Here is a 12,612-nt window from a genome sequence, read left to right as displayed (position 1 = left end):
TGTGCACATTTAACATTTTCAACCCACCTCCACCCTTGCTTAATTAAATCTCTTCGACTCCATATCTTAATCAACTTCTTAATCTTCTGCACTCTTAATACCTAATTCTTTTCAACATTTATTGCTCAATCATTATTTACAAAATAAATACCTAAAATCTTAATCTTCTCTGTGCACTCAAAGGGCAACTTTTGCTGACCACAATGTTGTCCAATTTTTATTATTTTGGTTTTATTTACACTCAGGGTCAGTCCTGAGAACTGTGCCAAACTGTATTATTATATCATTAACTTTGAAAACATCACCACTGTTCTGTAAAAATAATGTTGTATCATCTGCTAACTGTTTAATTTTCAAGGCACTCTCATCGTCCACCTTTGAGGGTAATTTAACGCCCGCTATATCACTTTTCCTAATTTAATGGCAAGTATTTCCACCGCCAATATAAAGACCAGGGGTGAAAATGGACAACTTTGTCTTATACCACACTTCAAAGGAAACGGCTCTGAAATCCACCCTCCGTGTTTAATACTACTGAAAGTATCTGTCATTAAAAGCTTAGCCCATTTTTGAAAATCTTCATTCTTTCTTTCTTTATTTGGTTTTTAACGTCGTTTTCAACCACGAAGGTTATATCGCGACGGGGGAAAATCTTCACCAAAACCAAATGATCGAAATGCTTCTATCATAAATTCCTTATAAATGGAGTCAAACGCTTTACGATAGTCAAGGGCCAATATAAACCCAGACTTATTCGTTCGATTTAAATACTCTATTACGTCATCTATTGTACGAATCACGGTTCCAATATTCCTGCCTTTGATATAACCAACTTGATCTTCATTTACTAACTTACAAATATTTATTTATTTATTTATTTGGTGTTTTACGTTGTTTTCAACCACGAAGGTTATTTCGCGACCTGGGAAGGGGGAAGATGGGATAGAGCCACTTGTCAATTGTTTTTTGTTCACAAAAGCACTAATACAAAATTTACTCCAGGGGCTTGCAACGTAGTACAATATATTACCTTACTGGGAGAATGCAAGTTTCCAGTACAAAGGACTTAACATTTCTTACATACTGCTTGACTAAAATCTTTACAAAAATTGACTATATTCTATACAAGACACACTTAACAAGGGTAAAAGGAGAAACAGAATCCGTTAGTCGCCTCTTACGACATGCTGAGGAGCATCGGAAAATTTTTTTCTCGTCCCAACCAATATGGGACTCCCCCTCACCCGCGGGGGGTACTTACAAAAAACCGAACTCAATCTCTGGTTCAACACGTTTGCCAACATCTATTAAATCTGTATTAAGTAGGGTAATTGGACGCCAATTATTAAGGTCTTCCCTGGGTACTTCTGTACTTTTTTGCACTAACTTAATTATTCCTTGTTTTTGCGTAAAAGACAACTTATCATTATGAAAGGCTTCATTAAACGAGCCTGTTATCATGCTCTGTAATGTACTCCAGAACATTTTGATAAATTCTGTAGTGAGTTTGTCACTTCCCGGTGATGAACCATTGTTTTTTTTTTCCAGACTTAACTTTTCGTAGAATTGTGTAGCATCGAACAAAGAAAGAGCAATTCCGTTTTGTCCAGTTAAAAAAAAAATTAAAAAAAGGAATAATGATGCAAACCGCCAACTTTCACGACAGGGTTGATTTGCTTTTTTTTTCTCTCACGATTTTATGTACGAAGTACAATCACCAATATCAGTCTTGTTGCATCATGTTTAAAACAACACATTTGTATAAGAGGGAGTACGTACGGCATACACTCGGCGGGACATAAACGAATCTATGGAAAGCCGTTTGGCTCATAACTATTACAGCTGTAATTTAAAATAAATACACCTGTATTTAATGATAAATACAGCTGTATTTATTTCTTAAACGTATACAATAAGTATCATTATTAATTACAGGTGCATTTTTTTATTAATTACAGGTGTATTTTTTTATTAAATACAGGTGTATTTATTATAAATTACAGGTGTATTTATTTTTAAATACAGGTGTAATTATTATTAAATACAGGTGTATTTATTTTTAAATACAGGTGTACTTATTATTAAATACAGGTGTATTTATTATTAAATACACCTGTATTTATTATAAAATACAGGTGTAATTAATGATAAATACACCTGTATTTAAAAATAAATACACCTGTATTTAAAAATAAATACACCTGTATTTAATAATAAATACACCTGTATTTAAAAATAAATACACCTGTATTTAAAAATAATTACACCTGTATTTAAAAATAAATACACCTGTATTTAAAATTAAATACACCTGTATTTAATAATAAATACACCTGTATTAATCAGTTATTAGTCACGTGGTTAAGCGACTTAAAAACTTGGACTGGGAATCCACATGAAAAACACTAAGCTTATACGCGTCTTCATCGCCTCGCTTTGGCGCCTTTTGACAGACTGAACAGCTCAAGATGGCGGGGGTGGCAAATGTCCCTGAGTGATGTTTTGGAAGGTTTGCGAGTGCAGTTTAACGCTGTTGCCCAAGCTCGCACAGCATCGTAAGTTAATTGTTTTATCAGACGAATTCGGTTCTTGTGACGATCTACACCGAGTCAGTGGGGCATCCACATCCAGAAGTTGAACTTGAAGGGAGGCCTGTGGCTGTGCCGTGTGCGCGTTTTTTACCAAAGATGCAAAATATTGAAATTCGGTGCGAGAGACTAGCTGCTATATTGTGTTATCGGTAATCTTGAACTTTAGCGTGTTAAATTCATAGCTCTTAATTCAGAAGCATTTAAGTCTCCAAATTTGTAGAACCTGTACTTGTAATCATAACAAGTCATTTTAGATCCCTTTGAAGTTACGGAATGAACTCCGATGATGAACTGTACGAATGCATTTGACCCATCAAAGAAGGAATTATCTGTGTGACCAGACAAGGGAGACAACTCTTTCGTGTAGATGATGTCCCATGGTTGACAACGTACACCATTTTCGGTGCATTTTCGTCACGCTAAAGTTCAAGATTACCTTATTATCTGTGTGTGTGTGTGTGTGTAATGTGTGTGTGTAATCCGTTGTAAAGTGTATATTATGATTATTTGGTGGCGGCGGCAGTGGTACGTATATAATCTCATATGGAAAGCCGTTTGGCTCATAACAAACCTTGATTGATATGGGTTAAAGCTGTGGTCTATTTATGACTTTCCGGGGCTACGAGGTTGAAAAATAGGGACAAAATCATGTACAGATTTCTGTACAGCAAACACTACCCGAAACCCCACCTATACGGCGTGTATGACCTTGAGAGCTTCAGTCAACGCTTGAATTTTGCAGTGGTAACATCCGGTTTGCTCTCGCAGAGCTGAGCATATTTGTTGTCAAGAAGGATCGAGCAGAAAAAATAAACGACTTGGCAGGGATTCGAACTCAAGGCATCGGGGCCTCGAAATGTCGGGGCCGATGTCTTAACCGCTAGGCCACTTCACCAGTATTGTCAAAGATAAAAAAATTGATAATTTTATATCATTTTACGCTTGAATTATCATTTATGCGTTGCAAAAACGTAAAAATTGACATTAAAATTTGCCTTTATTTGCAAACATGTTTTACAGAATCGCAGTACATGTTTACACCGTCATGCTACACGACATTCGCGCCATGCAAATAGCTGCGATATCTCTATTTACAACATGCAAGAAAATGACAAGAACAGTAATTGAATCTCTCCAAAGCCAGTTGAAACCAGACATCTAAGAAATAGTTATACATGTATTCACTTCTGAACAACCGGCACGGTTGGCCTAGTGGTAAGGCGTCCGCCCCGTGATCGGGAGGTCGTGGGTTCGAACCCCGGCCGGGTCATACCTAAGACTTTAAAATTGGCAATCTAGTGGTTGCTCCGCCTGGCGTCTGGCATTATGGGGTTAGTGCTAGGACTGGTTGGTCCGGTGTCAGAATAATGTGACTGGGTGAGACATGAAGCCTGTGCTGCGACTTCTGTCTTGTGTGTGGCGCACGTTATATGTCAAAGCAGCTCCGCCCTGATATGGCCCTTCGTGGTCGGCTGGGCGTTAAGCAAACAAACAAACAAACAAACAAACTTCTGAACAATGGGCGGATAGAGATATAAATCATGCTGCTTCAAGAATAACATAACATGAATTCATATCAATGTTTTTCCTTCATTTTCTCAATTGGTGCAGTAGCCTAGTGGTTAGGACATGAGACACGAAGTCGAGAGGTCGAGAGTTCGAATCTTCGCCGGGGCGTTTATTTTTTCCCCTTGATCTCTCTTGAAGATAAAATATGATCAGTCTTGAGAGAGCAAACCGGCTGTTATCCCTGAAAAATTCAAGCGTTGACTGAAGCTCTCAAGGTCATACACGCCGTATAGGTGGGGTTTCTGGTAGCGTTTGCTGTACAGAATTCTGTACATGATTGTATCCCTATTTTTCAACCTCGTAGCCCAGGAAAGTCATAAATAGACCACAGCTTTAATCTCCAGAGCTGTGTACCAGGGAAAACCATGTTATAAAGTAGACTTTTTATTAAATTTAACTTGAGACATTTAAGCTGTACAAATTAATTTCATTCACAAATACTAGTTTCATAAATATCCTTGGCCTGCAGAGATAGAATAACAAATACTTGCACATTTTGTTTGTCTTAGTGTTCAGTAAAAATACAAAGGTTTTAAAGTAAAGCACCTTCATAACATGGAAACCGGAAGTTGTGACATGAATTTGAATACTGCTAACACTACCAAGAAAATAATATATATATATTCTATATTGTTTTGTTGCAAGTCTGCATCATTAACAACCTGGAGTATTACTGGAAAAAAAATTATTTCTAAAGAAAATATGTATACTCTCGATACTCTCCATGCACATGATTTTTGTGCAGACGAGAATTTTTGCAATTCAATAAAAGGGCGACCACCCAGTAAAGTCTTGGTTCAATTATGTTCTTTTTATGGGTTAGTTGTTAGCAACAATGTAACCGACAAACTTCAAACTGAATTTTGGTGCTTTCCTCTAACATATATTATATATTTGAAAAACATCAATGTTTACCTGTGTCAAGTTCCTTTTTTGGGAGAGTATACATTCAAGTTGCCATTTAATACATGTTTTAAGGACTGAAAATACATGTCACAAAATGGGAAACGGCCCAGGAGAATAACTTGTATGTAAAGCAGCAAATGATAAACACATGGTTTTACCCCTGAAAGCTCCAAAGATTTGGGAAAATGAATCTCGTTTGCCTTCACATATCAAACTGAACGTCAAGCAGCTCAAAAAAAGTCTCAAGAAAAGTTACGCTTTCAAAATAGCATTTCATTCTGTGTCGCAAAGCATGCTTAACATTTCTACGCTTCTACAAATGAACACAAGCATGCAATAATTCCCTCTCTTTTGAGTCCTGGTACTTGTATGCTTATAAAGAAAGCGGGATGATGTTTCCTTTATTTCAGAATTTCTTTTTTGTCTTGTTTCAGATGGAAAGTGCGGAGAAACCACCATCTCAGATTTCGTGTTTTTCATGTCTGGGAGCCGGTCCACAGTACCAGGAGGGTACCAGAGTCCTCTGACCGTGGTGTTTGTGGACACACCCGAAAAGCCACTCCCCAGAGTGTCAACTTGTGCCCTCAGAATGCAGGTGTCTGCCCGACACGTCAAGAACTGAGGCAGAAGCTGTCCCAGGCTGTTCTTGAAGGGGGTGGATTTTATTTATTGTAAAAACTTTCCTTCAATGGTGCGTTTAGTTTCTGCTTGGTAGCCGTAGCTGTTGGTGTTTCTATCTGTACACACCCTGGGGGGGGGGGGGGGGGGGGTGTTAACGTTGAACTTTGAAATCTTAAAATTATTAAGACAAGGTGTGTGTGGTTTTTTTCTCTCCGTAAAATAAGCTTTATGTTAGGTGCCTGTACCGTACATCATTTCTTACTTGCTATTAAATGCAAGAGAGAGACTTTCGAAGATTTGATGTTTGTGTTTCGCATTATTTTTGCTTGGTAGCCGTAGGTGTTGGTGTTTCTATCTGTACACACCCTGCGAAAAAATGTTTGTTCTGCAATTTGAAGAGAATTCATAAATGTATTCAAACTGAATTATTTGAGGTCATGCTGCAAAGGAAAAAAAAAACATGACCCTGATTTAACCGGTTTCCTATACTCCTTTACATACCTTGTTTTTGTTTTGATTGTTTTCTTTGCTTTTTGCAGGGGGGGAGGGGGGGTGTTTAACGTTGAACTTTGAAATATTAAAATTATTAAGACAAGGTGTGTGTGTGTTTTTTCTCTCAGTAAAATAAGCTTTATTTTGGGTGCCTGTACCGTACATCATTTCTTACTTGCTATTAAATGCAAGAGAGAGACTTTCGAAGATTTAATGTTTGTGTTTTGCATTATTTAAATTGCCGTTGTGTTTCAAGAGTGTGTTCTGTTCTTATTTGTTTTTTTGCACCATTGTTTGTCGTTATGTTGCCTGCTTTTCGTGTTCCGTGTAACGCTGTCCATGGAAAACATGTAAATCATTGTATTTCTCTCGACTATTGATCAAGTCACATCATATCAGGTATCAGTTACCTAATGTACAGAATAAATGGTTCAACCCCCCTACTACACGAATAACACGTTGCCAGCAAAATATCAAAAGCACTCGGACTAGCGTTAGTGTCCCATACAAAACTTGGCAATATACACCATAAACCGGATACAAACAAATCAATTGCACGCTAACAACTTTGTTATACTGTCTCATAATGGTATACAAATTAATAAACTCAAAAGCGTTTGTAACAGTTATGATAATGTGATATTCGTGCCCTGTGTAACGATAGTCTGTTTTTATGTTTTACCAAACTAACCAAAACTGGCGTTGTCTACTGCTTTTCCTTTTATAGTTTTACACTCCTCTGTAGTGAAGGTCACTGTTCACACAAGGGCGGGGATGTAGCTCAGTCCTGTTGGCCGCTGTCAGCGCGAGTTCGTCCCCACGTTCGGCGAGAGATTTATTATTGCTCACAGTCAACTTTGTGTGCAGACTCTCCTCGGTGTCCGAACACCCCCGTGTGTACACGCAAGCACAAGACCAAGTGCGCACGAAAAAGATCCTGTAATCCATGTCAGAGTTCGGTGGGTTATAGAAACACGAAAATACCCAGCATGCTTCCTCCAAAAGCGGCGTATGGCTGCCTAAATGGCGGGGTAAAAACGGTCATACACGTAAAAGCCGTGGGAGTTTCAGCCCATGAACGAACAAACGGCTCACACAATTTCAGCTTTCTTGTTTAGTTTATAAATTTCAGCCTCAATTCCTCGTCTCTGTAACCAGTATTAAATAGTGACTGTTTTGCTAACTGTTCAGCTGTCACCTGCCAAGTAGAACCGATGTATTCTTTATGATGTGATAAAATTAAAGTATTCATTCCACTTTGTGATGGATGAACTCGCAACTGCCAAGTAATACCAGTCTTATGATGGGATAAAAATATTCATTCCATTGTGTGATGGGTTAACTCTCACCTGCCAAGTATTACCAGTGTGTCTTATGATGTGATAAACATAAAGTATGCATTCCATTTTGTGATGATTTTCTGCATGACACTTGTTTGATTAAAATTAATTGTATTTGTGGCAGACAACTTGAGTTATGTTTTGTGTTTTTGTAAAAACAACTTGTTTTTTTTAATATGACTGGAAATGAGACTAGCAGCCATGAATCCATAACTACATTTTGCTGTCCATCATAGACATCTCACTCGCACATGTTCATTGCCTCACCATACAGGAATCAAAATCCATACAAACAATTTGTATTATCCAATATTCAAACTTGTCATACACATTTATTCATACACAAGAATTATGTGTCATACACATTCAAGCGATCAAGATCCAATAAATCGAAAATTTTTAATTAAATTTTCATTTGATTAATATACTTACCCGAGTCACATATTTAGCATTGACGCAGTCGAGATGCTAGGTACACTGAAACGCTATCCCGTCTATAGTCTAAGGGAAGCAACCCAAGCTAAAAAAGTAGCAAGCTTGCTACCCTGGGTTGCCTCCCGTAGCGTGTCACGCCACAGATCTCGTACCCAGTACGAGACACCCTCATTCGACTTCTAGAATCCAAAGAAACTACAAGCGGGGAAGGTGGGAGGGAATTACTTATGTGACTCGGGTAAGTATATTAATCAAATGAAAATTTAATTAAAAATTTTCGATTAAATTACATATTCTTACTCCGAGTCACATATTTAGCAGATAACTCCAACAAGGTGGTGGGTAAGAAGTAAAAATTTCAAACTCACTGTTAAGATCTGGAGAGGCATTGCCCCGCTGCCACCAGTGCGGGGAGGGTCCTTGAGCCATCACGGCATACCGCGGCGATGTCTCTCAAGTAGAACGAGATAAAGACGTCGTCTGAACGCCAGTATGCTGTGCGCAGGACGTCGTCGAGTCTTCGGGACCTCAAAACAGCCAATGACGATGCCCATGCCCGGGACTCGTGCATTCTAGCCGACTGGAGAGGGAAGGCAGGCTGAGCCCCCCCCTTTTGTGCCAGACTCCACACATAAGCTTGTTTTATGAGAGCCGACACCCACCTGGCCAAGGTAGTCCTCGTGATATCTCTGTCCATGGACGTATTCAAGGAAATAAAGAGGAGCTTCTGGGAGCTCGACCTGATGGGTTGAGTCCGGGCTAAATATGCCTCCAGGGCCCTAACCGGGCAATTGACCATGTCTGGGTCATCTTGTGCCACAATATGAGACAGGGGCCTCACAAGGACACAGGGAGAAGGCTGATCCGGTGTCTGATTCTTGGCCAGAAAGGCCTCCCGGAAATGCAAAGACAAGGAGCCGTCACGCTCTCGGCCGATGTCCTGCGGACTGCCTGAAAGAGCGTGTATCTCGCTACCTCTGCGGGCCGAAGCCAGAAGTAGCAAAAACAGAGCCTTACGAGTAAGGTTCGCGAGGCTAGAGCCCTCTAGAGGCTCGAAGTCCGCCGAGCGCAAGAACTCGAGGACAAGGAAAAGATCCCACTTGGGCAGAGGAGAGCGCTTAACGTCCTGCAAAGACGCGCCCTTAATAACCCCAGCGACAACTCCACTAACATTGATGGTATGACCGATCTGTTTAAGAGTCGAGGCAATCGCCGACCTGCGAACCTTCAAAGAGGAGGAAGAAGCCCCCTGGGAAGACAAATCCGCTAAGTGGTTGGCTACGTGCATAGTACGAGGAGCCACCGGGTTCAGCCCATGAGCCTGACACCAGGTGACCCAGGCACGCCAATGCGACGAATACACTGAGGAGGTAGAGGCCCTATGCGAGCGCTGCACCAACTCCAAAGTGCGGTCGGAAGCCCCAGACCGCCTCAGAGCGGACCTCACAGTCTCCACGCGTGAAGATTGAGAGACTGCGGGTGCTCGTGAGGAACTCCGGTGCGAGGCTGAACGAGTTCGCCTGGTACCAGAGCCAGAGGGATTGGAGGGCCGTGTGCGAGTCTCAGAAGGTCCGGAAACCAGGGCTGAGACGGCCACAGAGGGGTGACCAGAAGCAGGGACGGCCTCTCCAATTCCGCCTTCCTGAGGACTTGGCTGAGCAGCTGGAAGGGTGGGAAGGCATAAGCCTCCAGCCCTGTCCAGGGGATGTCCAAGGCGTTGGTCCCCCACGCTTCCGGATCGGGGAAGGGGGAGACAAACACCGGAAGGCGCCTGGAGAATCTGGTGGCGAAGAGATCCACCACAGGCTTCGGGGCCACAGCCCAAAGGCGGAGAAGGGCACCATGCGTGATGGTCCATTCCGCCTGCAACACCCTGTCGGAGCGGCTGAGCGCGTCCGCCAGTGTGTTGAGGCTCCCTGGCAGGTAACGCGCTGAGAGAGAGATCTCCCGCTGGGAGCACCAGGAGAGGATCTCGCACGTTCTGCGGGAGAGAGTGGGGGACCGCGAACCTCCCTGCTTGTTCACGTAGGCAGCCACTGTCGTATTGTCCGTGAACAGACGCACGCGCTTGGCTGCCAGGGAAGGGAGGAACGCGACCAGAGCAAGAAACACGGCCTCCAACTCTAGCGAGTTGATGTGCCATGTGCTCTGTTCCGCAGACCACAGTCCGGAGGCCGTGAGCCGGTCCGTGTGAGCCCCCCAACCCAGCAAGGACGCGTCTGTGAACAGGTCCATGTTGGGAGGGGGGGAAACAATGGGAACCCCCCTGCATACCCATCCCGAGTCCAGCCACGGGAGGGTTGCAGCCTGGAACCAATCCCCAAGGGGAACCAGCGTGTTCCAATCCACACAAGGAGAGTCCACCAACGGCTTCAGCGCGTGCTGAAGCGGGCGTTTGTGAGCTCTCCCTAGTGGAACCAGCAGGGCCATGGACTCCATCTGCCCCAGGATGGAGGCCAAAGTCCGAAGGGAAGCTCTCAGGAGAAGCGAAGTAGAGCGGATGAGAGCCTGGAGCTTGTCCACCCGCTTCTGCGAAGGCTGGACAGTCCAGGTGACCGTATTGAACGTCATCCCCAGGTAAGTGAATGACTGAGACGGCACGAGCTCTGACTTCGTCTGGTTGACCGAGAATCCCAGCAAGCTGGCCTCTCGGAGAACCAAGAGAGTGTGCTGCCTGCAGAGAGCCTCGCTCTGGCCCATGATGAGCCAGTCGTCGAGGTATGCTCGCAGCCGCACCCCCTGTGACCTCACCAGCGCGCAAAGCTGCCTCACCACCATGGTAAAGATCCATGGGGCAAGGGACAGCCCAAAAGGCAGTGCGCGGAACTGGTAGACTTGACTGGCCCACCGGAAACGGAGCCATTTCCGGTCGGCGGGATGCACCAGAATATGGAAGTACGCATCCGTCAAGTCGATCGAGGTCACCCAGTCTCCTGGGCGGAGAGCGTCCCGAACCGAGGCAGGAGTCTCCATCTTGAATCGAATCGTTCTCAAAAACTTGTTGAGAAACGAAAGATCCAAGACAGGACGCCAAGCTCCCGAAGCTTTGGGGACCGCGAAAAGCCGTCCATAAAACCCCGGGGAGCTGTGGTCCGAGACCGCTTCCACCGCGCCCTTCTCTATCAGCGAGGCAACCTCCGACTGGAGGACGGCCCTTGCCTCCTGTGAGAAGGGGGGCTTGAAGGCTGGAGGACACCTGGTAAGAGGGGCCTTGTCCCCCAGCCAAAGCAAGCGGAATCCCGACTTCACAACACCCACTAACCATCGGCTGCGTATGGCGGCCAGCCAATGTGGGAGTGCCCGAGCAAGGCCCCCCGCCATCACCAAGGTGGAGGGCGGGGGGGGCGTGAAGCCGGGAACGCTTCATTGGGGGTGGGGCTTTCCACTGGAAGCGCCCCTACCCCTCCTCGAAAAAGATCTCTTGCCCGACCCGCGGGAAGGGGCAATAGATCTTTTCCGGGAAGCAGGATGTGCCTGAGCAGAGGTCTTAGCCTGTTTGTGCTGAGCCTGCTGAGGAGCAGCCTGCTTGGGCTGCTTCAGGGACTGAAGCGCAAAGGAAGAGAACTGCTGTTCTCTGTTGGTGTCGATCTCCTGCTTCCTGGCATCAGCGGCCAGGTTGCCGAAGAGAGCACCATCCACCAAGGGCGACGATCTGAGAGTGTTTCTCGTCGACTCCTCAGAGAACTGGGAGTGGGTGAGAAACAAGTCCCTTCTGCACGAGACAAAATGTACGTACTGCAGAGAGGACAATCTCATTTGTTCCTCGTTCACCCTTGCCAGCGTGGAGAGGAGTGTGGATACGTCCTCCGAATCTTGCTCCTTACTCAAGGTAAAGGGAGCCAAAGATTCTGTAAGAGCACGTGAAAGAGCCCGCAGGATAGTCTCCGAAATGGAACTGAGTTCCAGGAGCTGCCTTCCCACCTCCTCAGAGGACAGGAGAGACTGCTCCGAAAGAGGGAGAACGGAATCCTTCTTCAAAGGCTTCGTCAAAAGAGGTAGCAATGCCGGCGTGACCGGAAGCGGCGCACGCGGCAGAGCAAAGGACGAAAGAAGGTTCCGTGAAGCCTTAGGCCAAGGCAACTTCCTTTGAGCCGCCAAGGGCACGAAGAAGTCTGCCTGTGTTGCAGCAGCCAGATAAGGCAAAGCATGTTCCGGAGCTGTGCCATACGGCACCAGAAGCGGAACTGCTGCTGGAGGCAACCCGCTGCCGGCAGGAGCGGGCTTGGCGAACAAACGAGAAAGCTGGAAAGCCACTGACGGTGATTCTTCAAACCGGAAGTAGCTGTCCTCCTCCTTCGCCCACCGGAAGTCTGCCATCGCCGACGGACCCGACGCCGAAGGCGTGGTCGAAGACGAAGCCCCTTCCGGGAAATATCGCGAAGTGACTTCCGCGGCCGCTTCAAGCGCTACCCTGAAGCTGGCCGGAGCCGCCGAAGGCAGCTGCTCCTCGTCCACAGACCCAAGGTCCGAAACGCCACATGACGGGGATGGCTCATAGCCCAAGGAACCCGACAAATGACGCTGCGAGGACAGGCCGGAAGCCAAACGCCCCTCCTGTTGGTCGTCAACGAAACTCACACCCTGGCTAAGAGGAGGGTGAGAAACGCCAGCAACCGAAGGCAGCTGAAGGGAGGAGCTAGCAGACACCACCGGAGTGT

The 12,612-nt window shown here is 45.0% G+C and overlaps 3 long non-coding RNA genes across 5 annotated transcripts in view; 1 reads left to right on the top strand and 2 right to left on the bottom strand.

Annotated features, from left to right (window-relative positions):
• The window catches only part of LOC138962918 (uncharacterized), a 204,326-nt gene that overhangs the window by 79,541 nt on the left and 112,173 nt on the right, over nt 1–12,612 (bottom strand). The gene's annotated exons all lie outside the window — the stretch shown is intronic.
• The window catches only part of LOC138962907 (uncharacterized), a 75,158-nt gene that overhangs the window by 27,523 nt on the left and 35,023 nt on the right, over nt 1–12,612 (bottom strand). The window lies entirely within an intron of this gene.
• On the top strand, nt 2,271–7,647 carry LOC138962906 (uncharacterized). Its single transcript, XR_011454637.1, has 2 exons — nt 2,271–2,555; nt 5,501–7,647. It is a non-coding gene; the product is annotated as an uncharacterized lncRNA (long non-coding RNA).

This window comes from Littorina saxatilis, linkage group LG3 (genome assembly GCF_037325665.1).
Source record: "Littorina saxatilis isolate snail1 linkage group LG3, US_GU_Lsax_2.0, whole genome shotgun sequence".
Lineage (NCBI taxonomy): Eukaryota > Metazoa > Mollusca > Gastropoda > Littorinimorpha > Littorinidae > Littorina > Littorina saxatilis.
Note: the sequence above shows the minus strand (reverse complement) of the source record. Positions and strands in the feature narration are given on the sequence as shown.